The sequence below is a fragment of the Cryptomeria japonica genome, chromosome 5 (genome assembly GCF_030272615.1).
Source record: "Cryptomeria japonica chromosome 5, Sugi_1.0, whole genome shotgun sequence".
In the NCBI taxonomy this organism is placed as follows: domain Eukaryota; kingdom Viridiplantae; phylum Streptophyta; class Pinopsida; order Cupressales; family Cupressaceae; genus Cryptomeria; species Cryptomeria japonica.
Window position 1 is genome coordinate 228,003,561 of NC_081409.1, and position 26,656 is coordinate 228,030,216.

Here is a 26,656-nt window from a genome sequence, read left to right on the forward strand (position 1 = left end):
AATAAGTCCTGAGTCAAAGCTCTCCCTTCTTTCTTCTGTCTCTTGGGCTTCTCTTCAGGGTTTAACTCTTTTCCTTTCCTACTCTTTTTAGAAGAAGAAGACGAAGGTTCCATAGTTACAGCAAATAAGAGAGACAATACTTACTTGGTAAAATGCTCAACTCTTCTGGTTATCGTTTGCAAATCTCTGCAAGTTCTTCACAGCTTTCAATCTCTTAGCATCGGTCTGATTCTTACGAAAATTCACTCAGCTTAACTGTAATTGAATGGGCAACTTGCGTATAGTTAATGTTCTGCATCTGTAACGGCTACTCAAGTGTTTTAAATTTAATTGCAGATGTGACACTTTTCAACTGGGCCTTTAATTCCTTCGCGGGAAGTACAGTCCGCTCAAAGTGCGCGCGTTTCAAATTATCGATGAAACCCTTGCCTTCGGCCGAGTGTTTGAATCTTCCATCGAAAGCTCATTTTCTTCGATAATACTGTTTCGGTGAAAAACTTATGTCGAGAGGCCGCTTTCAAGACTCATCGAAATTACTTTTTCATCGATAGTCTCCCTTTTCGACAAGTTGCTCGCGAGTTTCATCGATGCCATACTTTCGATGAGTTTCTTTCTTCGATGAAGGCTTATGAGTGTTCATCGATATCTCCTTTTTCATCGATATCCTTTTTTTTCGATGAAACATCTTCTCTTTTGTTCGACGCCACGTTTATCGATGAAACTTGCATTTCGATGAATGTCTCTTGAGTTTCCTCGGTAACGACATTTCTTCGAAATCACCTTTTGCCTTTTCGCCTTTTCGATGAAACATGGTGTATCAATGAGCGGTTTCTTGCGTTCATCGAAGGTAACTTCTTGCCGAAACACCTTTGCTTAGCGCTTTATATGCCCTGTGTCGATGAAAACGCTCTTTCGATGAAACCTCTCCTGCAGTGCTCGACACAGCTTACTGGCCGAAATATCCATTAGTCTTGATGCTTATGGAAACATATAGTATTATTTTTCATTTTTATTATATTTTTTTTTTTTTTTTTTTTTAAAAAAAATAGTATTCAACAGCGGCTCTGACTGAGGATGAAGGCATTCTGAACTATGCCTTCAAGAATCCAGAATCTCTGGTTTCGCAGATATAATGGTATTTACAATGGAAACGGATCCTACCCTACTGTACAGGTGATGCGGAGTGCTTCAGGAGAAGAAGTTCTTTAAGAACTGCCCATGTACTGGCAATTCTTGGACCTCCCCTGTCGCGTTTTGGAGCAAATAAGAATCCTCCCCCCCTTTGTCTATGATCACATATGGGCCGATCCATAAGGCTTCAAATTTACCATGCTTACCTTTGTCTTGACTCCTGGCATTCCACATTAAAACCCAGTCTCCTACACAAAATTTCCTGTTAGATGTCCTCTTGTCATACAACCTCTTCATTTGATTTTGAATCCTGATATTTTGCCTTTGAGCTTCTGCCCTGACCTCATCAAGTTCTACTAGCTGCATTATTCTTTCTTGTGATGGATCTTCAACATCTATTTCTTCTTGAATCATAAATCTATGTACAGGTAGAAGATTATCCAAAGTTAATCTGGCCCTTTTGCCATAAACCAATTCAAATGGAGATTTTCCTGTGGATCTTTTCACGGTTATCCTGTCTGCCCATAATGCAAGATTCAACTTTGAGTCCCATGCTTTTTTGTTCTGCCCCAGCATCTTTTTAATGATCTTCAGAATGTTCTTGTTGCTTGATTCAGCTTGCCCATTCCCCTGGGGGTGATAAGGAGAAGAATGTGATATCTTAATGCCATATTCATCACAAAAATTGTTGAATTCCTCTGATCTAAAAGACATGCCATTATCTGAGATGATTCTTGCAGGAACACCAAACCTAGTAATAATGTTCTCCATTAAGAATTTTATCACCACCTTGCTAGTGGCCTGTTTGGTAGGTATTGCCTCCACCCATTTGGTAAAATAATCTGTAGCAACCAATATCCATCTGTGTCCTCCACTGGATTTTTCTGATATTTCTCCTATAAAGTCAATTCCCCACTGTTGGAATGGTTCCTCAGTCAACATTGGTCTCAACGGGAGTGATCCTTGATACTTTGTTTTGCTTGAGAACTTTTGACAAGCCTCGCATTTTCTGACATATCTATAGGAATCATTGAAGACACATGGCCAATAATATCCGGCTCTCAATATTTTATGTGCTGTAGTCTTAGCTGAGAAATGGCCACCACAAACCCCATCATGCATTTCATGAAGAACCTTGCCTGCCTGGTAGTTGTCTAGACACAATAGCAATATCCCATCTCTATTTTTCCAGTATAAGTCCCCATTTACAATCACATACCTTGCTGATTTTAACTTCAAAGCTTTCTTCTGACTATCGGTCATAGCATCTGGACACTTTAAGTGCTTAAGGTAATACATGATATCAGTGTACCATGATGTTTTCTCAATACTGAAATTAGCTTCTTCCCATCCAACCTGATTCACATCAGACTCTTCAATTTCAGTTCCTGTCATGAGTTTGGCCAGTCCTTGTCCTTTGATAACCTGTGAAATCTTAAGCTCAATGTTAAATTCTTGTATCTGATTGATCCATTTGCATCTTTTGCCCGTGACCTCAGTTTGTCTGAAGATATCTTTTACTGCTGCATTGGGAATATAAGCAATAACTTCGGCCCCTACTAGGTATGGCCTGAATTGTTTTACTGCTTTGACCAGAGCATAGGCCTGTTTTTCATTTATCTCATATTTTACTTCTGAAGGGCTTAAAGACTTGCTAAAGTATGCAATGGGCTGCTCATATCCCTCTGAATTTTTCTGTAACAACACTGCTGCTATAGTATGACAAGAGGCAAATGAAAATATCATAAATGGTTTGCCAAAATCTGGGGAAATTAGTACTGGTGCCTCAGAAATTGCTCTTTTAATAGCCACAAAGGAATCAATTGCATCTTCAGTCCAGTCAATTTTTGCCTCTTTCTTCAACATCCTTACTATAGGTTTCACTATGTCTGCGAAATTCAAAATGAACCTTCTCACAAAATTAATTTGTCCCAAAAATGACTGAATGGCTTTGATAGTTCGGGGGATGGGAACCTCATTAATAGCTGCTACCCTTTCAGGGTCAATTCTCACCCCCTCCTTGGATACTATGTGTCCAAGTAGTTTTCCCTCTTCAACACCAAAGTGACATTTCTTGGGATTCAAGGAAATTCCATATTCTAAGGCTCTTTTAAATATCTTCTCAAGGTGTTCACAGTGATCATCAGCTTTCTTCGAGTACGCAGTCAGATCATCTTGGTATACTACCATGATTATGTCAATCAATTCTGCAAAAGCCACATCCATTGCCCTTTGAAAAGTAGCTCCAGCATTGGTCAATCCAAATGGCATTCGTGCATAGACATAAGTGCCCCACGGAGTTGTGAAGGCTGTTTTATATTTTTCAGTTTCTCTAACTTTCACCTGATTGTAACCCGAAAATCCATCCATCATGGACAGCAACTCACACCCTGTTACCTTCTGTAGCATATTATCCATGTTTGGCAATGGATAGTTATCCTTTAAAGACGATATGTTTAAATTCCTAAAATCTACACATAATCTAATATCCCCATTTTTCTTCCTGACTGGTACCAAGTTAGAAACCCAAGTGGAATATCTGCATGGTTCTATTATTCCTGCATCTTTCATCTTTATAATTTCTTCTCTCATTTTTGGTAGCAATGTAGGATTAATTGGTCTCTGTTTTTGCCTAAAAGGCTTAGCTTCTGGCTTAAGTGGTATCTCATGTTGAAAGAGATCTTCCCTGTAAGCTTTGAGATCCTCATAAGACCACGCAAACACATGTCTATATCTTTTTAACAAGGCTACCAGTTGTTGCCTCATAGTAGGAGTCAATTTTTTCCCAATAAAAACATTCTTGGGGGCTTCTTCATTTCCTAGATTGATTTGTTCAACATCACTTTCTTTAACAGCTGACCCTTTGGTCTCAATTACGTCTTGAGCATTAAAAGTTCTTTCTAATGCTACCAGGCCTCTTGGTAATTTATTTGACTTTAGTTGTATAATTTCATGTCCAAATAAGGTTTCCTTACCCTCAGTTTGTTCCACAAAGTCATTAAAATTTATAGCTTGAGCCTGATAATGATCAGCACACTGTAAGAAGTTCAGCAGATCTGCATCATCTTGAAACACTTGCCAATTATACAAGTTGTCAGGAACAGATGGTCTTACTTTCATCTCCACTTCAGATATCCCAGTTAGCGTTATATCATTACCTTTTAGTGCAATATTTGCTAGAAAATCTGCCATGATGTTCTTTGATCTATCTATCCAGGTTATCTGAAAAGCATCAAAAAGCTCCATGGTATCCCATACAGCATTCCTGTATTGTTTCAGTCTTAAATGCTTCGAGGCATATCTCTCCTTTACTTGTGAGACTATTAGTTCTGAATCACCAAAGACACTTATCAACTTGATTCCATGTTTGACTGCTATGTTAAGACCAGTGAGTAGGGCTTCATATTCAGCAATGTTGTTTGTACATTCAAACAACAACTTGAAAGAATATTTGTAAGTTTCTCCTGTAGGTGAAATAAAAAGGATTCCAGCCCCACTCCCTTCTTTGCTACAAGACCCATCAAAGAACATCTTCCATATCTGACCATCATTTTCAGTTAGACATGACTCAATGGGGATCCACTCTTTAAATTTTGGTTTTGTCAACTGTATCTGGAAGTTGTCCATATCAGTTTGTAAAAAACATACTTGGTTCACTGCTCCTTCCATGTCTTCTATGATATATGTGGACCGAGGCTCCCTGTCAATTTTTATTTCCTGTCCATTTATTGGAATCGTAGCATAAGACAAATCCAACTGCACATATCCACCAATCATATTCGACCATTGTCTAGACAACAACATTCCATAGTTTGGTGGAACATCTACTACCGTGATATCTGTTTTATATGATGCTTCTGGACAGGCTGCTAATCTGAACTCTACATTCTTCATGATACCAACCACTGGGACTGATCTATTGTCCATGGCATAGCATTTCCCAAAGGTAGTATCAACTTCCAATCCTAATTCTTTCATCACCCCAACAGGCATGACGTTTATGGCTGCTCCTGAATCAATCATACAATTTTTTACCCTTTTGTTGTTTATCACCCAAGTGAGGTAAAATGGGTCTACTTGTGTTGGATTTTTAGTTATAGTGGACCCTAAGTATATAGCTGGAGCCATTTGTTCATTACTGCCACCTGTTGGGACTTCTCGTCTCTTTTCATTAACCTTCCCTTCTTGGACACCTGAAATCATTTCCAAAGTTTTTTCCCTATATTCAGGAAACCTCATGATTTCCATTAATGGGACAGAAACTTTTAATTGTGTTAGTGCAGCTGAGATATCAAACGAGGTAGATTGCTGTGATGAAAGAGTTTTTACCATTTCTTTCTTTTGAACATCAGGACCCTGATTATCATCTTGCTTAGTCTTAGTTGCCTTATTCATTCGCTTAAGTGCTTCATTGTTTTCTTTCATGAAAAGACTAGCAGGTTTACCTTGTTCTGGATTCACCATCCTGTTTCTTAAGTCATAAGTCCTTTTTGCTTGTGCAACAGCATAAGCTGTAATTTTTCTTTTCTCTTCTTCAGTAGGGACTCTGAGTTTGACACTTTCATTTTTGCTGGTGGTCACAGGTAAAACAGAGCACTGATCAATATTTATAGAGTCCGACCTTCCTTCCTGACTAAATGACATCATATTAATAGTTGAATCATCCACATGATCCTCATAGCCATCCTCCTCCTCTTGCAACCCTTTTGCTACTGCATACAAAGAGGAAGCGTGTGGCATATTGCAAGCATAGCACCACATGTCATCGTCTTGAGTATAATTTACTGCTCTTTTTAAAGGATCTGGAATTTGTTGATTGTCTCTGTGGTTCCTTTCTACCGGTTTTCCATCCTTCCATGTAGTGTTATAAGGCATGTCATGTAGTCTAGGTCTCTCAGGACGGTAGTATTGCTGCTTCTCTGTTTTGTTTACTCTTACAGATAAATCTTTCAGGGCATTTAAAACTTTGTCAAGCTTATCTTCATCCCTATTGGCCTTGGGTGCTTTAGGATTGTACAATCTTGCATCCTCTCTTTTTCCAATCTTACCAGCAGCCTTTCTATTGTTCTCGATAACAATGGCATCTTTCATAACATCTCGGAGATCTCTTGGGTTTCTGGTTCTCAACTCATAGTTTGTTTTGCTGTCATAAGCATTGATATAGTACAGAATGCTCACTTCAGGTACTGGTTTCATCCTATTAGGGATTTTGTTCAAAACCCTATTGAATCTTTTGTTAAAGTCAATTACTGATTCATTTTGCTCTTTCTTAATGCTGATGATTTCATGTAATGCAAACTCAGGACTATTATGGTCTCCATATTGTTCCAGGAACATTTCTTTGAATTCTGCAAGATTTCTAATGGATGCATCAGGCAACGTTCTAAACCAGTCTCTCGCATCTTCTATTAATGACTGCATAAACAACCTGATCTTGACATCCTCATATGGCAAACCAAAATCCTCAATTACTGCATCAAATGCCTTGCAATGAGCCTCACCTGAAACTGCATTACTTCCTGTGAACTTTGGTATTGTTGTCCTGATTTCATTTGGGATGGGATATGGATACACCATCATTCTTGAAAAATCAAACTGCCTCATTTGTTCCATATTTATTAGTCCATGCCCTCCATGAGGGTTCACAAAGTTCTGGTTCATATTACCATACAAGGGCATTTGGTTTTGATAAGGAGGAGGGTATTGATTCTGGTGTTGATACTGAAACTGATTAGGGGGTGGATGTTGGTTATAAAATTGACCAGGAGGTGGATACTGATTGTGAGGGATAAAGCCTGTATGTGAGTTTTGCTGGACTGGTGGTGCACCTGATTGCACATGATCATCCCTCCTGTTACCAAACAGAGGGTTCTCATAAGCTTTGAAATCATTACTCTCTGTTCTACCCACTCCCTGAGCATATGTTTTCTTGTAGTTGTTCACATCTTTATTAAAGTCATCCTCACCAACATTTATGCCCAACTTGGCACACAGTTCCAGACATTCCTGAGTCCTTCCTGAATCTCTCATTTCAGCAGCTGCCTCCATCATTTGTCTGGTTAAATCTGTAAATCTATCTGCAGGATCTGCCATACCTGATCCTGATGGAGGTGGTGTATATTGCCTGGACCGTGCTTCATGACTTTCAAAACCAGGGGGAATTTGGCATCGCCCCTTTTGAGCTTTATATGCCGCAACCAAATCTTCGTTCATCGGGCTTGAAGTTGTTGTTCTATCTTGTTCCTTTAAGGGCGAGTGTTGGCTACTTTCATGTTTATGCTGGATGTATCTTTCTCTCATGGAATCATTCATGGGTTCTTTATTTTTGTTCCTTCGTTGAGGGAAATCTAATTGGGATAAAGATTGTCCTTTCGCAACCGATCTTGTCCCGTGCATTGAAATTCTTATTTCAGAGTCGCCACCTCTTGTCTAGAGGACATGAATTGTTTTTATTTCTTCTGAGCTCTTTCCCACAGCAGAGTTTCTATAATTTTCCCCAGCAGAGTCGCCAATCTGTTGGGTCTCAAATCAACAGATTGGATGGGTTCTAAGGCAATGCCAACTCCTATGATTAAACCCTCCTATTGACTTGGCCAACTTATAGAGTGAACCTATTAGTTACTAACTCTCTCTCTTTAGGCTCTGCAGGACCTAGGCGGGTATACCTATCCACTGAATGTCTCCAATAAACAGTGCTTTTTATAGCAGATATGTTATCCTATTCTGATATCCCCTGATCTTGAAATGGCATGAGTTCCTTGAATGGAGATATTGCAGACGAGTTCAAGATTGTTATTTTGTTTTGTGTTTCTTAATTACTCCTGTAGCTGTCAAAATAACTAATTGTGAAAATAAACGATAAGTATGACTTGAGATTTAGGCCAGTGCCTTCTTTATTGCATGGGTTACAGAGTCATTACAATTTTCTTCAGGGCTTATAGTGCGAATCTGTGAGACAGTTTTTTAACTCATCCCTTATGAACCTGTCAGTTACTATTTCTTTCAAAACCAAATGAATGCTTATATTATGTGCTGATTGAATGAATTTAACCCTACCCTTAAGGGACCAGTCAATTAAGCTTTGCAGGGAACAATTACAATCCGCAAGCAAAACTTTTGTTACAACATTATAACATAAAGCATAGATTTGATCTTAAGAATATGAATAACCCTATCTTTATCAGATAATATCACAGACGATTGCCAAAAGAAAATGAAATAATCCACAACACATATGCAGGGAAACAATTGATCAAAATTTGTATTCCATTGAAGTTCGTACACGAAGACTTACAGGCTGTTGTTCTTTTGCTCATAATCCTATCTAATTCTATCTCCTCTACATTACAAAAAATATTCTCATATATATATGAGGACGCAAGCTTTTCATGAAGAGACACGACTTTTCAAAATATTAGTCGTCAACTCGAGTGTTTCTAAACTTAAGCAAAAAGAGATTCAAAAGTCCCAAATGATGAATGTAATCATCGTCTTTGAATGTTCTGATTCGAAGCGTTTGCCTTTTTAATTCATCCCCTAGCGTCAGGTACTTGAATATCATCTGGTTGACGGTGGGGGCCATATCCTTACTCCGATCAATTTCTGACAAGGCCCAATCCTTGACGCTGACAAGCTCCTTTCGCAAATCCTCCAAGGTTATTACTTCTCCTTCCTTGTAGACGGAAGGCATTCCAACGGGTCTTTCATCATCTAATTCTTTTAGATCTCTTCTCAGCATATCTTCGAGTTTGACATGATTATCCATATACGCGTTACCCTCAGCCTTTTCTTCTGGCGTCATGGAATCGTTATTGCTTAGCACCCCCTGCAATCGTGCTCTTAACCGCTCATGCTCTGTTAGCGCTTTTATGGTTCCATGGTAAACTATCCAATATGGTTCAACCTGTAAGAGCATGGTGTTAAACCGATGTCCTATGATGTCATTGACCAGTTTGTCCATTTTTTGCTGGATATTGTCTGCGCGTTTATTGGCCTTCTCTGCCTGATATTTCCAGTACAGGGCATCAGAGACGTCATCCAAGCTGCGTCCTGCAGGGTATGAGGTGTATTCGCTGATAGGAGTCCCCGTTTCTAATTGCAATACCTTTGCCTGCAGCTTCTGGTTTTCCTCCTTGGATTTTTCATATAATCCCTTGTATGTAATGTTTTCTCTGACCAGAAACTCTGTCTGGTCCAAGTTTAATCTTGCAACATCCAGGTTGAGCTTCGCAGTGACCCTGGGATCGGTCTTTCCAACCTGATGAACCATGAGGTGCCCAAAGGTTTCTTCTATATCCACAATGATTGGCCTCTTCCCTTTTGGATATAGTGCCCACTGTAGGAGAGCCTTTTTGTCTGGATCATATCCAGAGCCTAGGAACAGCTTATCTACCTCCTGGGGCAATACCTGCTGATTCAAATCTTGCTTCTTCAAAAAACCATCAAATAAGAGTGCTGAATTGATATCCCAACCAGAGAAGATGATCACACCGGCCTCTTTTAATAATTTCCTCCCTTTTTCAGGAGTCATATCTTTCATGAGGACATCAATTTCATCATGTAATCTCTTCATCTGTTCTTCCTCTGGTTTTCCAGCCATGCTTCGTTTGACATGAGCCCCTTTGTATTGATATAGAAATGAGAGGAATTCCCTAGAGGAGGCGAATCCATCATCAGCAATAAAGTCCTCATGCTCAGTCATTCTTATGTCAACAACATCTTTGATGTTGATTTCTCCTGTGTCCATGTTCATTTCTGTTTCGAAACCAGGAGGATAATCCTCTCGAGGAGAATCAGGTGGGATACTACTGGCGGTTGATTTTGGTGACATGTGAGCTAGGGGCTGACTGTCTCTTTCAGTATTAATGAAGCGAAGGAATTGTGAAGGAAATCTGTGCATAATTTCAGCTTCATGTTGAAGTAGCTTTTTAGCTACCTCCAGAGGATCTTGGATATTTCCAATTAGGTCTCCGTCTATCATTCCCCTTGCCCTTTTCCATTTGTAGGCCTCCCAGACTAATTCACTCTTTCCTTTCAAAACTTTGGCCTCCTCTCGCTCAAGGTTCTTAATTAGGTCGTCTGGCATTTTGGCCATATGTATCCCAGCTTTGAGTTTCTGTGAGGCTCTGGCAGTTTTTATATATCCTTCGGGATCAAAATTCTCCCTAGGCTCACCCAGAGTCATGCCATAGTAATTTAATTTATTCTGTAATAAATGATAACTCTTTGAACTTTTGATAATGAAATCAGAGAAAACTAATAGACCTGGAACAATAGATTGTTTACCAAAATCAGTTAAATGTTTAGCACTGGCAATAGACAATTGCCTTATAATCTCCAAGCTAGCCACTCTGTCTGGCACCGTAATTGGAAGCATGTGTGGTTGCCCTTCATATCCAAATACCCTTATCTCCGTGTGATTATCATGGCAATACCAATCACCCCAATTGTGTTCAATCTGTGATTCTGGAGAGAAATCCTTTGGCCTGAGGAACTTCTTAATTTCAGAGGACAAAGTATAATCCCTGCGTTGTCCAAAAGCTGCACTGAGAGGTTTCACAAAGTATTCTTGAAAATGCCAATATTGGTTGTTTATAAACCTCTGGTCCCATGCTGATACCCACAACTGAACCGGCTTCTTTAGACCATTCTTATCATAAGACCTGATGCTGAACTCATCTGGCCAGAAGTTAATTTCTTGTCCACAATAAAGAAGAATATGCATTAACATGGAGTATAATGAAAAGTGAACATTCACAAGGTCTCCTTTCATCTTTTCCAGCCCATGATTCAAGGTGTCCGCAACATAAGTAGCAAAATCAAATGACCTAGGGTCTTTTGATTGAATATCAGCACACAAAACCATAATCCCAACATCCATGAGTGGATGAGCCTCTATGCCTAGTACTTGGGCTGCAGTGTAATATGTATATTTGAAATATGGATGGAAGTGGTTGACATCAAATGGCACCTTGTCACTTTTGCCAAACTGAACAAATGACCCACCCACTTTTGGCCTATGAACAGGTAGCCTCCAAGTCCTGTAGATATTTTCCAAACTAAAGAATTCCTGTGAGAGTTTCTTCATATCAATGCTTTCCTCGATTTCCCAGTCTAGATCAAAAACCATATCAATAGTCTGCTTGTTGATTACTACTAATGTATTCCCTCTGTAATCACATATGGTTTTAGTTCTCGGGTTGTAGCAATTTACCAGAGCTTTCATTAATTCTACGTCTACAAATACATTTGGAACTGCTAACTTGCCTAAGTTCCTCTTCCACAGATTACTAATGGGTTCGGGTGCATCCCTTCTTTTGTAACCAAACAAAAATAACTCATGCCCTCGTATCTCAGTCCAGATGTCTCCTAGATTTTCAAATTTGTCCTCTAATCCTTCTTCTTCACTTTTAATCTTTTTGGACCTTACACTAGACGATGGACACTGGTCTAATAAGTCCTGAGTCAAAGCTCTCCCTTCTTTCTTCTGTCTCTTGGGCTTCTCTTCAGGGTTTAACTCTTTTCCTTTCCTACTCTTTTTAGAAGAAGAAGACGAAGGTTCCATAGTTACAGCAAATAAGAGAGACAATACTTACTTGGTAAAATGCTCAACTCTTCTGGTTATCGTTTGCAAATCTCTGCAAGTTCTTCACAGCTTTCAATCTCTTAGCATCGGTCTGATTCTTACGAAAATTCACTCAGCTTAACTGTAATTGAATGGGCAACTTGCGTATAGTTAATGTTCTGCATCTGTAACGGCTACTCAAGTGTTTTAAATTTAATTGCAGATGTGACACTTTTCAACTGGGCCTTTAATTCCTTCGCGGGAAGTACAGTCCGCTCAAAGTGCGCGCGTTTCAAATTATCGATGAAACCCTTGCCTTCGGCCGAGTGTTTGAATCTTCCATCGAAAGCTCATTTTCTTCGATAATACTGTTTCGGTGAAAAACTTATGTCGAGAGGCCGCTTTCAAGACTCATCGAAATTACTTTTTCATCGATAGTCTCCCTTTTCGACAAGTTGCTCGCGAGTTTCATCGATGCCATACTTTCGATGAGTTTCTTTCTTCGATGAAGGCTTATGAGTGTTCATCGATATCTCCTTTTTCATCGATATCCTTTTTTTTCGATGAAACATCTTCTCTTTTGTTCGACGCCACGTTTATCGATGAAACTTGCATTTCGATGAATGTCTCTTGAGTTTCCTCGGTAACGACATTTCTTCGAAATCACCTTTTGCCTTTTCGCCTTTTCGATGAAACATGGTGTATCAATGAGCGGTTTCTTGCGTTCATCGAAGGTAACTTCTTGCCGAAACACCTTTGCTTAGCGCTTTATATGCCCTGTGTCGATGAAAACGCTCTTTCGATGAAACCTCTCCTGCAGTGCTCGACACAGCTTACTGGCCGAAATATCCATTAGTCTTGATGCTTATGGAAACATATAGTATTATTTTTCATTTTTATTATATTTTTTTTTTTTTTTTTTTTTAAAAAAAATAGTATTCAATAGAAGGCTCGACATTCTCCCTGCATCATATGAGGAAAAGTCATCCATGTTGATAGAGGAGACTATCAAAACAAACATTGGTACAGAAGAGGTTCCACACAACATATTCCTGGCTCAATCATTGACAGAGTCGGAAAGGTCAAAATTCATAAGTTTCTTCAAAGAACGACAAATCAACTTTGCCTGGTCATACACTGATGTGCCTAGATTAGATCCGGATTTGGTAATGCATCATTTGACAATTAAACTGGGGGCAAAACTAGTGAAACAAAAATTAAGAAAAATGCATCCACAAGTGGCATTACTAGTCAAAGCAAAACTTGAGAAATTATTGGATGTCGGATGCATACGCCCAATTGATTATCCTAAATGGATCTCCAACTTAGTACCTGTTATTAAACTAGATCACAACATCAGAATATGTACAGATTTCAGAGACATCAATAAAGCTTGTCCAAAGGATGACTTCCCATTGCCAAATATTGACTTAATTGTTGATCTCACAGCAGGTCATGAAATGTTATCATTAATGGATGGATTCTCTGGTTATAATCAAATAAGGATTGCGCCCGAGGATCAACACAAAACATCATTCACTTGTCCTTGGGGAACTTTCTGCTGGAATGTCATGCCCTTCGGGCTAAAGAATGCAGGTGCTACGTATCAAAGAGCCATGACTATTATGTCGATGACCTCTTGGGAAAATCAATAGATAGAAATACACATTTAGACATACTTTCAATCGTCTTTGATCAGTTGGAAAAATACAAAGTAAGATTAAACCCCAAGAAATGTGTCTTTGGAGTAACCTCTAGGAAGATCCTAGGATTCATTGTATCCAAAAGAGGAATCGAAGCTGATCTAGCAAAAGTCAAAGCCATCTTGGAAATGCAACCACCAAGAAATATCAATCAACTTCAATCCTTACAAGGAAGACTCCAGTCCATCCGAAGATTCATAGCACAACTTGCAGATAAGTGTAATCCTTTTCAGCACCTGCTACATAAAAACATCAAATTCAAATGGGATGATAACTGTCAATAGGCTTTCCAGATGCTCAAAGATTATCTTCTAAATCCACCAGTTCCAGATCAACCTCTGTTACTATACATATCAGCTACTTCAACAGTAGTGGGGGCACTCTTAGCACAACAAATTGCTGAGGGCAAAGAAAAAGCAGTATACTATATCAGTCGCACATTGGTAGGATATGAGCTAAACTACACACCAATTGAGCATGCATGTCTCGCCATGGTCTTTGCTTCACAGAAATTACGACATTACATGCTCACTCATAAGACTAAGCTAGTTGCAAGGATAGACCCATTGAAATATCTTCTCAATAAAGCAACACTTACTGGGCGACTAGCCAAATGGGTAATGATCCTGAGTGAATTCGACATCAATTATGTGGATAGAAAAGCAATAAAATGAAAAGCCATCATAGATCAATTAGCAGACGCTCCCATGATAGATGATGTTCCTCTAAGTTCAGAATTTCCAGATGAATCTATTTTAACAATGTCACATGCAAAGCCATGGCAACTTTACTTCGACGGCTCATACACACAGCACGGGGCAGGAGCTGGCATCCTCTTTATAACTCCTCAAGGGGATTCTATACCAAAACCATACTGCTTATCATTCCCTTGCACTAACAATATTGCGGAATATGAGGCATTAACAACAAGATTACGAATTGCAGTTCAATGGAAGATCCAGGAACTTCATGTTTTTGGGGACTCCCAACTTGTCATCCGTCAAGCAACTGATGATTACCAAACAAAAGATGAAAAATTAATGCCTTATAAACAAATGGTGGATGACCTGAAACAACACTTCACAAAGATAGACTTTGAGCAGATACCAAGAGAGCAAAATCGCGTCATAGATGCCATGGCTACAATTGCTTCACTGATTGATCTACCTCCAAATGAGACCCGCTATGAGTTCTTGGTGGATAACCTTTTGGTTCCTTCATATGAGATCATGCCTACTGAGATGATATGTGTTGTCAGTCCCGAGTCCTAGTTATATGGTTCCATTTTCACATACCTTCGTGACAATATCCTACCTCCTGATCTATCAAATAACCAACGTCGCACTTTTATTCGCCAATCCTCACGATATGTCATTTTAGCTGATATCCTATACCGGCAAGGTCTAGATGGCACTCTTCTTAGATGTTTAGAAAGCGAGGAATCTCAGATTGCATTACGTGAAGTATATGAAGGGATATGTGGTCCACATGCTAGTGGTCCTACCTTGGCCAAGAAACTCATCAGGACTGGATATTACTGGCCCAATATGGAAAAAGACTCATATCAGTTTGTCAAGAAATGTAAGCAATGTCAAATTCATGGAGACCTCATACATGCGCCAGCACAAGAACTTCAACCAATTGCGTCTCCTTGGCCCTTTTGTCAATGGGGACTTGATCTCATAGGCAAGATTCACCCTCCTTCATCCAATGGTCATAAATTCATTATCACTGCCACAGAGTATTTTACAAAATGGATTGAAGTTGTGCCTCTCACCCAAGTCATAGGAAAATAAATTGCTACATTTATCCTCAACTATATCATTTGTTGATACGGTATTCTTGTTTCCATTATTACTGATAACGGGCGTCCCTTCAAAAATTAGGATGTTCGTGAACTCTATGACCACTTCCATATTTCCCATCGTTTCTCCACACCATATTACCCCCAAGGTAATGGCCAAGCTGAGGCATCTAATAAAATAATCCTTAAAATCCTAAAGAAGATAGTCGACGATACTGGTCATAATTGGCATATCCAACTTAATCCTGCACTTTGGGCCTACCGCACAAGTGTCCGCACACCTACAGGAGCTACACCCTATTCACTTGTCTATGGCACTGAAGCCATCTTGCCTATTGAGGTTGAGCTACCCTCTTTACGGGTTTCTTTGCAAAACATCATCAGTGATGAAGACTATAGGGTCTCTCGCTTACAAGAGCTGGAACTACTGGATGAACGAAGACAAACTGCTTTTAATCATCTCAAGGCTTACCAACAACGAATGAGTCGCAGCTAAAATCATAAAGTCAAGCCTCGCACATTTGAGGTAGGTGATTTGGTTCTCAGAGAAAACCCCAAAAATCAGCAAGACAGAGAGAAGAGGGGCAAGTTCGAACCAAATTGGCTTGGTCCTTACATCATTACAGCAGCATATGGATCTAGGGCATATCGGCTCTCAACTACAGAAGGTGAACCTTTGGAGGATCCTATCAATAGCATGCACCTTCGTAGGTTTTACACATAGCTATTTGGAATATCCTAATTCAAAAATACAAAAAAAATCAAAAAATTCAAAAATACAAAAAAAAATTATAAAACAAAAAAATCGTTACTTGGTGAAAACCTGGCAAACAGGCACCTTGTGACACAAAAAATATTGAAAAATCAAAAAAAAGTAAAGAGAAATAATTTCGTCCAATGGTGAAAACCACTTCGGTGGTGCCCTGGGCAAGTACCATGGTGAAAACTGGGTCACCAGCGCCATGTGTAGAGACATTGCTCCTCCCTCCTTCAGGATTCACTTTCATCCTTTCACTTTGCACACACTCACAACCTATTCGTTCATAATAAACTTACCCATTTCCCATCATGGCTTGTTATTGATCTACCTAAGATTGGTTCGCCATTCATAATAAACCTCCCTTTTTACCTCCCTTTCTATCCATAATAAATCAGACCCTATATGTGGCTAAGGCAAATCCTACGTCTAGTGATGGGTGTGGAACTAAGAGCATCACATATTTCAGGGAGTACAATTACTTCCAGCTTCCTTCAGTCTGTCCGTGCACAGATCCATAATAAAGCAACATTTGCATCACAGATCCGCAATAAAGTTTCATCTTCTCCACAATAAAGTATCAGTTTCATGGATTCAGTCAGTTTCAGATGAGACAGCAGCAACAATGGGCTTCAACAAATCAAATCTTTCAACAGACTCAGACAACATATGGTTCAGTGCTATCTATCCTTTTGTGAAAGTAAACATTGTGACCACAATCAAATAAGACTTATACAAGTGACAAGAGACACTAAACTTGAGGACTATAGTGGATGTTGGTGTCAAGTCTTGGTTTTCTTTTGATTCTATCTTTTGGTGACATATCTTTTAGCTTTTCTAGGATGTCTCTGACTAGAGATTCTATCTCCAGGATGTCTTTGACTAGAAAGGCGAGGATGGGGTATCATCACCTATTTATATTTGTTGTCTATGGATTGTCTCTTAGTAATGCTATGACTTGTCCAAGGATATCAGGACACTATGAGTCTAGTGTGAATTGGGGCATTCTTTGTTTGCGACTGTCTTGTCTCCATGCAAACAGGTACAATGACTTTCTGGGTCGAACATATGCCTCGATTGTCATAACCTACTTGCCATAATAAAGCTCAATGATGATAATGCACAAGAAGCTCTTTCACTTTCATATCTTTTGTCTTTCATTCCCCTTTCTTCATTGACTTCCATCGTCCTTCTCGAGTCCCCGTAGCCTGCTATCACATGGCTGAGTATAATGACACACCACCAACATTTGCATTTCATGATGTTTCACCTGCATTACCACATATAAGCATTTCATACATACATATAGATATCACAACTGCATCACATCCTGGACACAACATATTTTAGAACATTTTATATTCTCATCATGTAAATAGTTATTTGCATTATCATATTCATCTGCATTACATACATTCACATTTTTCATTTACATACACATGTAAAACATAAAAGAACAAAAATATTGCATTGCATCATATACATATTTGCATCCATATCATAACCATTACATAAAAACATACATCACATAAGAACATCTTATCATATAGGTACACATGCATATAGTTGCCGCAAAGATGAATCATCTCATATATATATCATAAGTGTCATAATACAATGATGTGAAAACAATCATATGGCTACAAAGCACCCGCAGGTGTCTACATCATCATACAAAAATGGTCCAATACTGATACATAGGGAGCCCTCTATGGCTATGATGAACTCCCTCCCTCAGAGCCGCCTGGCCTCGATGGAATCTGAGCCCCTGAAGGACTCACCCCAGAATCATCCCTCTTGTCCCCTCTATCTGGTGGTGGTGGAGGACCCATAACCTCACCACTCGATGCCTGTCTCCTCCGGCTCCCTCATGTAGCTGTCGCTGTACGCGACGGTCTATGGAAGCTCCTCGCTCGCTGATTCACTAGCACTGCACCATAATAGAGATCCCGCCAGTAGGCAATCTCCTCCCTTGCCCGCAGGACATAAGCATATTGATCAGAAATAAGTCAGAGAATTAAATATTTTAATCTTTAATTAATTTTTGTTCTCATATAAATGTAATAACCTTTCAATACCGGATTGTCTTTTCGACTTCCGATGTAAACATAAATGTGGTGGCTGTTCAGCTTCTTCCCCTCGTATTTCTGTCATCAAATTTTTAATACTTCGACAATCCTTTGTATTATGGGTTGGGGACCTATGCAGCTCACACCACATGCCTGTGTCTGTCTTTTTAGTAGACCACCATGTGTTCTTGGGTGAATTTGAATGGGGTTCCTTGGTCACCTGTTTCCCTGCAAATTTATTGCCACCTTCAGCCTTTGGCTTGTTGTTTGCAAAGTAGTCCCTCTTCCATCTTTGCTTGGATTTTTCTTCAATTTTTGTAGCATATTTATAGGCAGTTGCCAATGTCTCAATATTTAAAAAATCCATCTCTGTTTGAATATACCTGTGAAGTCCACTCCGATATTTTAAAATTCTATGCTTCTCTGAATCATTAATACCGAGTTTTGCTGAAAGTGAATGGAATGTATTGGTGTAATCTTGCACAGACTGATCCCTCCTTTGGCGAAGAAGCTGCCATTCTATGTATTTTTGTTCATATATATCCTCCGGGAGGATATATATGAACAAAAATGGCTATAGGAGTCTGGGCTTCCAACTACCAGGCGGGGGCATGATTGTGTCTATGTTGTGGTAGATAGGTTTTCTAAAATGGCTATCATGGTGGCATGTAAAAAGATGATTTCTGCAGAAGATACTGCCAAGCTATTTTTTGAACATGTGTGGGTTCATTTTGGTTTGCCAAAAACCATTATTTCTGATAGGGATAGCAGGTTTATCAGCAAATTTTGGTCTGCACTATGGGCTAAAATGGACACGAAACTGACAAAGTCCACAGCATTCCATCCTCAAACAGATGGGCAGACAGAAGTGGTGAATCGAATGATTATTCATATTTTACGGATGTATCATTCAAAACATCCTCGCACGTGGGATGAAAGCTTACCCTATGTGCAACACAGCTACAACCGTGCACTCCATAGTACTACAGGGCACAGTCCATTTGAGGTTTCTCTTGGGTACCAGCCATTGGCACCTATGGATGTAGCAATACCATCTCTACAGTCTAGCAGTCCATTGAATGGTGACAAGGAGGTAGATAAAGCAGAAAAATTCATTGATAAAATTAGACACCTACAACAACAAGTTTATGAGATATTGGAGCAGAGTAATCAGAAATATAAGGAAAGACATGATAAACATAGAACTCCCCATTAGTTTCAGGTTGGTGACAAGGTATGGTTACATTTTCAGAAAGAGCGTCTGCATGGACCAAATAGGAAGCTTCGACCTCTTCGTTATGGACCATACACTATTGTGAAACAAGTTGGTGAGAATGCTTTTGAACTTAATTTGCCATCCTTTTTGGGACTGCATCCAGTTTTCAATGTGGAGTTGTTGAGACCCTATTTTCCTCCTTTATTGGATATCTCCCAAGCTACTGAATACATTCAAGCTGCAGAGTTAAACCCCTCTACTACTGCTCCAGTCCAGTGTGACCATGTTACTGAAGCCATTTTAAAGACTTTGAGAAATCAGAAAATCCCTTTGTATTGGGTGGTTCGAGCTGGTCAGCGTTCTCATCAAGGCAAGTGGCTTACTAAGGAACAAATTGAAGAACAATTTCCTCATTTGTTGCAGCAGATTAGTGCAATGGGGCCCATTGCCTCTTAAGGGGGGAGGAATGATCAGGATTAAATTGGGAAAATATTGAAATCTAATTTTCAAAATTTTCTATGTTTTAGTAAATTGCAATTTTGAGGGTCTTCGGTGCATTTTTGGACAAATATGATGCGCGGAAACATGAAGAGACATCTTTGATGTTTCTAAAATTTGGTTCTAGATTATTTGAGTACCTTTCCAATGCATCAAACGGTTTGTAATTCGGAGCTAGGATGAGAAAGTTGTGCCTTCTCAAAGTGGACTAAAATTTTATATTTAGTTTTTTGATAATTTTGATAGTTTTAGTAGTTTAATTGTAATAAATATTATGGTGACTCTTCGTTTCAATTCCAAGGGATTTGTGTGACCCTTGGGATACATTCGACTTGTATAAATTCCAATTTTGAATAGAATGGAGACAGTTTTTGGTTTGCAATCTTCTTGTTGTAAATTTTTGTGTTGAATTCTATAATACCGCAGGTATCACACCAGGTATTGTAATCTGGTTTTCATAAATCAGATCAGTGGTATCAGAGCGGGAACGCTCCTTTATGCCAATTTACACAAGGTCTTCCTACCAAAGATTAGGATTGGATACACAAGATTTGTCAAAATACCCACCTTTGAGACGCACACAATCGAAGATGTCAGACAATGATGTTAAGAAGTTGGTCGAGGAAGCTTTAAATAAGCAACGAGAGGAGATGATGAGTCAATTTTCAAACCTCCTACAGAAGCAAAAACCCTCTGAATCTGAAACACCATTTCGTGGAAATACCCCTTTCAAAGTGCAGGTCAATTTTGACATCCCAAATTTTGAAGGAAAGGTCGATGCTGAAGCTGTTGATAACTGGTTATCAAAGTTGGATAGGTACTTTTCTATAAATAATTTCTCAGATGCTGAAAAGATAACATTTGCTCTCCTCAAAGCTGAAACCCATGTGAAATTAGCATGGGAAACCAAAGTAGCAAACAAAGAACAAGAATCAGTTGTTGAAGATGATTTTATACTATCTCTTGATAAGAAGCCCACATGGGGAGAATTTGTGGAATATATAAAAGAAGCTGAACAGCCACCACATTTATGTTTACATCGGAAGTCGAAAAGACAATCCGGTATTGAAAGGTTATTACATTTATATGAGAACAAAAATTAATTAAAGATTAAAATATTTAATTCTCTGACTTATTTCTGATCACATATCCGGCCCCTATGTCCTTCGCTGCCTGTCTCCCAGCCCTCAATGTTGTCTCAGCCTCTATATAACGCTGAATAGCCTGGTCTCACTCCCACTCAGTATCTCTGAGCCTCCTCCTGAGCCAATCCCTCTCCCTCTCCAACTCCTGGATCTCATCTGCCTATCCCTGGCAGATCTTCCTCAGCTCTATCAGCTCATCCTCCTCTGCATTAGCCCCCTCTGGCTCTGCTTATGGCTCCCCTTGTATGGGTGCCTGCCCCTGTGCCTATGCCTGTACTTGTCCTGTGCCTGTACTGGCACCTATCCCTGTATCTATCCCTGTCCCTATACCTGCACCTATCTAGGACCCTGTGTTGTTGGCACCTGTAGCGGCAATCCACCGCGACCCCTCACCACCCAAGCCTGCCTCTCCTCTCCACCCTCCCTCCATGGTGCAACCCTCCTCTCTCTAACTACTCCCCTCCTCCTCCGTCGGCCTCTGCCCCCATCACCTCCACCATCATCATCGTCTCCACCACCATCCCCATCTAATGGCTCTCTCGGATCCGTCAGGCGTGGGAATGGATGCTCTGTCCAGTATGTTGTGTACTCGGCATCCATGCCGGCATCCTCGACCTCTAGCCACATGTCCCAAGGTAGGGGCATCATCTCTACCAGCTGCGTAAGTGCCTGATCATATGATAGCAGGGGTCTAAACTGTGCCTGATCTCTCACAGTTCATGCATACATGCCTGAGCCCCATGGCATCCTCTGGATCCTGCCAAACTACCTACCAACCCTATCCACTAGCTACCTCTCTAGCACATAGGGCATCCACCCAATCAGGTACCTGCTCTGGAAGGTGTAGGGAAGCTCAACTGCATCATCCTCCCACTGCTTGCATCCCAGGTATGGTCTCCATATGACCATGTCAATATCATCTATCACTCGCCGCCAGTGCTCTAACCTGCCAATCCATGGCTATGACATGATCATGTCATATAGGTGCACAAAACTATGTCCATGACCCTTTCCTCTGAAGTGTATCAGCCTCATCACTGGTAGATGCTCATAAGCCCACACCTGCAGCAATGTCACCCCATAGCCTAATCCCACTGATCCGTGGTATACAAATTGATGCAGCTCATAGTAGAGGTGTGCCAGCACACACAGTCCCCAGGCATATCTAGTGTGTTGTGTCACCAGTGTCTCTAGTGCACCTCCCCAGCCTACAGCCAACCCCCGTGTCACCCTATCTGGACACAGGAACCCACTGATCACTCCCCCTACTAATGCTGGTAGCGCTAGCCCTGTAGCTATCATAGTATCCCACGCCACATGTCTAGCCCTCATCCCTAGTCCTGGGTCCTGGAACACTCATCTCAGGGCCTCCCTATCTCCATCTCGATCGTATGGGATCAACTCCCCATCGATTGGTATCCATAGGATCCTATATACATCCTCAAGGGTGACTGTCATCTCACCCATCAGCAAATGAAAAGTACATGTCTTAGAGTGCCATCTCTCCGCTAGCGCAGTCAACAGTCCCATGTTCGCCCGAAACTCAGGCACATATAGAACATGTCTCAATCCCATAGCCTTGATAGTAGCTCACTCCTCGGCTGTCAGCTCAGGTCGCAATCTCTGAGTAGACAGGAATCTCTCCCATGACTCTAGCATCAGCAAATACTCCTGCAGTCAAGCAAATCACTCATGTCAGTCATAGTGGCATTCCCTGTTTATCACAAAATGCTACTTTTTATCTAAATGCCTATCGCTATCTATCCTAGTGACACTCACTGTTCATCACAAAGTGTTGCTTCTATCCTAGTGGTACTCCCTATTCATCACAAAGTACTACGTGTGTGGCACTCCCTGTTCATCACAAAGTGTTACTCACATTTGCACTCACTGTTCATCACAAAGTGCTCCTCATATTTTAGTACTCCCTGTTCATCACAAAGTACTATATCTTGGTACTCACTGTTCATCACAAAGTGCCTTGATCTATCCTAGTCTTCCCTAGAGGACCTGCTTGAGTGTATCCTCTTAGCAGCTTATCAAATCGACAGCATATGTTCATCACAGAACTGTCGATTTGACCTAGAAGACAAAAATTCACATTTTTTTAAACACAAACATGCTTAACTGACATAAACGCGCTTAAAGACTGCACAGACGTGCCTGACCAACACAGACACGCCTATGCTTTGTACAGACGCGCCTGGGTGACATAGACGTGCCTTCTTGGCACAGACGCGCCTAAACATCACAAACGCGGCCACATTTGACACAGACGCGGTTTCAAACGCAGACGCGCCTGGCACAAACATAGATGTGCCTCGCGAGCATAAACGCGCCTGACACCAACGCAGATGCGCTTAAACGTTTTTGACATTTTTTGGGACCCTATTCTAAGTGCATTTATTGCTCTACCTAGCATGCATTAATAACAAGAATAAATGCGTCAAAGTACGAGGAGGTTTGGTGGTACTTACCGGCTCTCCTGCCTCAGCTGGCCTCTGAAATCGGCGAACACGGTCGAATCTATGAATGAAGGCCATCATTGCTAACTGCTGCTGCTCTTTTCTCTCTCTGCAATCTACTCTCGTGGATGTGTAGATGACAATGAGGATGTATTTTCCCCCGTGGTCTATCTTATAGACTACCCTACCCCTCGCCCTCGTTTCCCAAGTCAGTCTTCTTTATCCCGTGACTCTGTCACTTTATCTGGTCAGTCCATTCTATCCCGTCTTTCTTATCGAGAGATTGTCTGCAATCTTTTCAGACATTTTCATCCAATCTCTCGAGGGGGCATATCATTCCCATCTTGGGGCAACTCTATATTAGTTCATCTTATCTTCTTTGAAACAACGTGACAAGCCGCATTGTCTCAAAGAGGGGCAAAATGTAGACACCCAAAATTGTCCAGTCTAATTAAATAAATATTTTATTTATTTAATTATCTAAGCTTAATTCTTCTATTAATTAAATAAATCTTTATTTATTTAATTAATTCATTTATCCTCTTCTAGCCTTATTTCTCATTTAAATAAATACATTTATTTATTTAAATTATCCTTTTCCTAAATTAAATAAATATCTTATTTATTTAATTGATCCCACTTGTTCTATTAATTAAATAAATCTTCATTTATTTAATTAAATCATTAACCTTTTCTACCCATGACACATGTCATTCATCAATTAATTCATACACTACCTACCTCTTTCATTATTTTATTATTTCTTTTACCTACCCTCTAATCATAGCCGACCTCCTTTTACACCTCTTAATCTTATCCCTCCATTTCTTATTGTGTCTTCTATATAAGGAGATGCTTCCCTCATTATCAAACCCTAATCAATCATTCTAATCAATCATTCTAACTACTTGATCAATTGACTACTTGGCATATGTGATCCTACTTGCAACCACATTCTGTTCTTTGTTGAGCTCTTGTGCACATAAAATCTGAGAGAAAATATATCAAGCAAGATCAATGGAGATAGGAAGAATGGAGATCCAAACCCTATTGGACATGTGATGGTATAATCTTTGTGATTTCGTTTGATTTGCATTGTCTTAGGTAATCTTCATATGTTATGGTGGATCTTTGTTGTTGTTAGGCTAGGGTTTTGTGGTTGAATTCATTTAGCCTTTCAATATCGTTATTAGTTGTATCCCTTTTCACCATATACACTACAGTGTCAAGATCGAATAGAATTGATGTGCTGAAGCATGCTACTCCATAGGGGGAGCAGCATAGTGGAGTTTGGAAGCTTGTGCCTCCACTTTGGCATTGTTGTCAAAGGGGGAGACGATATCTAATGATAAAGATATATGGAAAAATACACACTGACCTATCCAGATGGTGGTGATCATTTGAAATTGAATCCATATATGCTACTAAGCAATGATACACTGAGTATTGACATCAATGCCAAAAGGGGAGATTGTTCACATATGATGAAGTGGTGTTCATGTATGTTGTCATTGATGTCAATAAGTGCTCTATAATGATGAATATCACAAGAAGTTATTATTAATGTTCAATAAAAAGGAACTGATATGTATGGAGATCGGCAACGGTAATGGACAACCAGAATGGAGTGGACCAGTTTCGGGGTTCACTAAGTATGTCCACCGATTGATAATCTAGGGTTACTGGTTTGGCTTATGTAGAGCAATCAAAGACGTGTCGTGACCTGCAAGGTAAAGAATAAAATATCATGTCAGATTGAATGCATTAATGTCCTACCTTAGGAGTGTTCATTTGTCCTATCCGGTAGGTTAAGAGCGCAGTTTGGGTCATTAATTTGAAGATGCAAAAAAGCCTGCACGATGTCTGATGCAGAATGCTTTGCGATCTGATTTAGATCGTCTCCTGAAAAGCCTAAATGATGCCAGATCCATAATGTTTTATGATTGTATTTAGATCGTATGCAATGGATTTGAATGCTCAGAATCGGACCGCTTGTAAGAAGACGGTCAAGATCAAACCGCCTTTGTAAAACTTAGGTTTAGGGTTTATGCTTTCTACTGATTGATTGTCTATAAGGCCGATGTAGTTCATATTTTCTAGGTGTTGGCAAATGTTGTGTGTATGTGCCCGCGTAATGGGAGATTGGATACTTTCCAAACAAGAGTGAGAGATCTACAAAGTGTGATTGCAGAATAGAGGAGCGTAAAAGGATCTTCCCTAGCAAGGTTCGCTATCTTCATATCGTTGTTTCACTTGTTATTTTCTAACCACTTCAACAGATTATAAATCCCCTGTCCGGGTAAGCTTTAGCAGGATTTTGTTGTAATTCCTTTAACTAGATGGCTCAAGTTTATTGAGTTAGTTAAATCCTCTAGCAAGGTAACTCCTAACAGGGTTTCAATCCTTAATTGAATTTTATAGCCATCGCTTAACCAGGTGATCCCTAACGGGATTGGTTCCTAACAAAACCTTATTTTAAAGTCTTTAACTAGACTAGGCTCCTAGCAAAGTGGACTTCAAGAGAGTTAAAAATAAGCTTGTGGGTATTCATCCCCACCGTGGTTTTTCCCATTTGGATTTCCACGTGAAAAATCTGAGTGTCATGGGTTGTGTATTTTTCATGTGATGATTGAGCAGTATTTGTTTGGCTGAATATGCATGCAAAGCTAATGGTGGTGGCATTACTAATGCAACTTATGCATGATAAATCAGTAAAATTGTTATCTAGATTTGAGACTTGTTGTATGTTGTTTGAAGTACTTTTGTTTTATTAGTTTAGTTGTCTGAAGTATTTATGTGTTCAACCGATATAGCCATGGTTAAGTTCAGTCGAGAAGACAACTAGTCAAAATTGTTTTAAATATGATAAGGTGAGGAGAAGTTTTTATCTATACTGATTCACCCCCTCCCCTCTCAGTACCGATTAGGGTATTACTTGTTCATCACTATTCATCATGGTGTTGAATTGTGTACAAGTTTAGAGCTCTGTTATTCAGTAACTCAGTTAGGGTAGAGTTATTTTGGTAGCATGTGTTGCGGATTTGTTAGGCTAATTCTGGTGATCAATTTTGTGTTTGAGGTGATAGGGCTGACTTATGGGAAGCATTTTATCATCTTATTTGGTTCGCATTTGAATTTGTGATCGGATTGAGCCAACTTGGTGGAACACATTTCATGTTGCATGTTATATAGTTTTTGGAAGATGACTTGATGTAGATCTATTTTGGTGGTGCAGATATATAAGATGGACTTGTTTGATCATTTTGGTGCAAATATTTGTGTGAGGAATTGTTTTGGGAGTGAT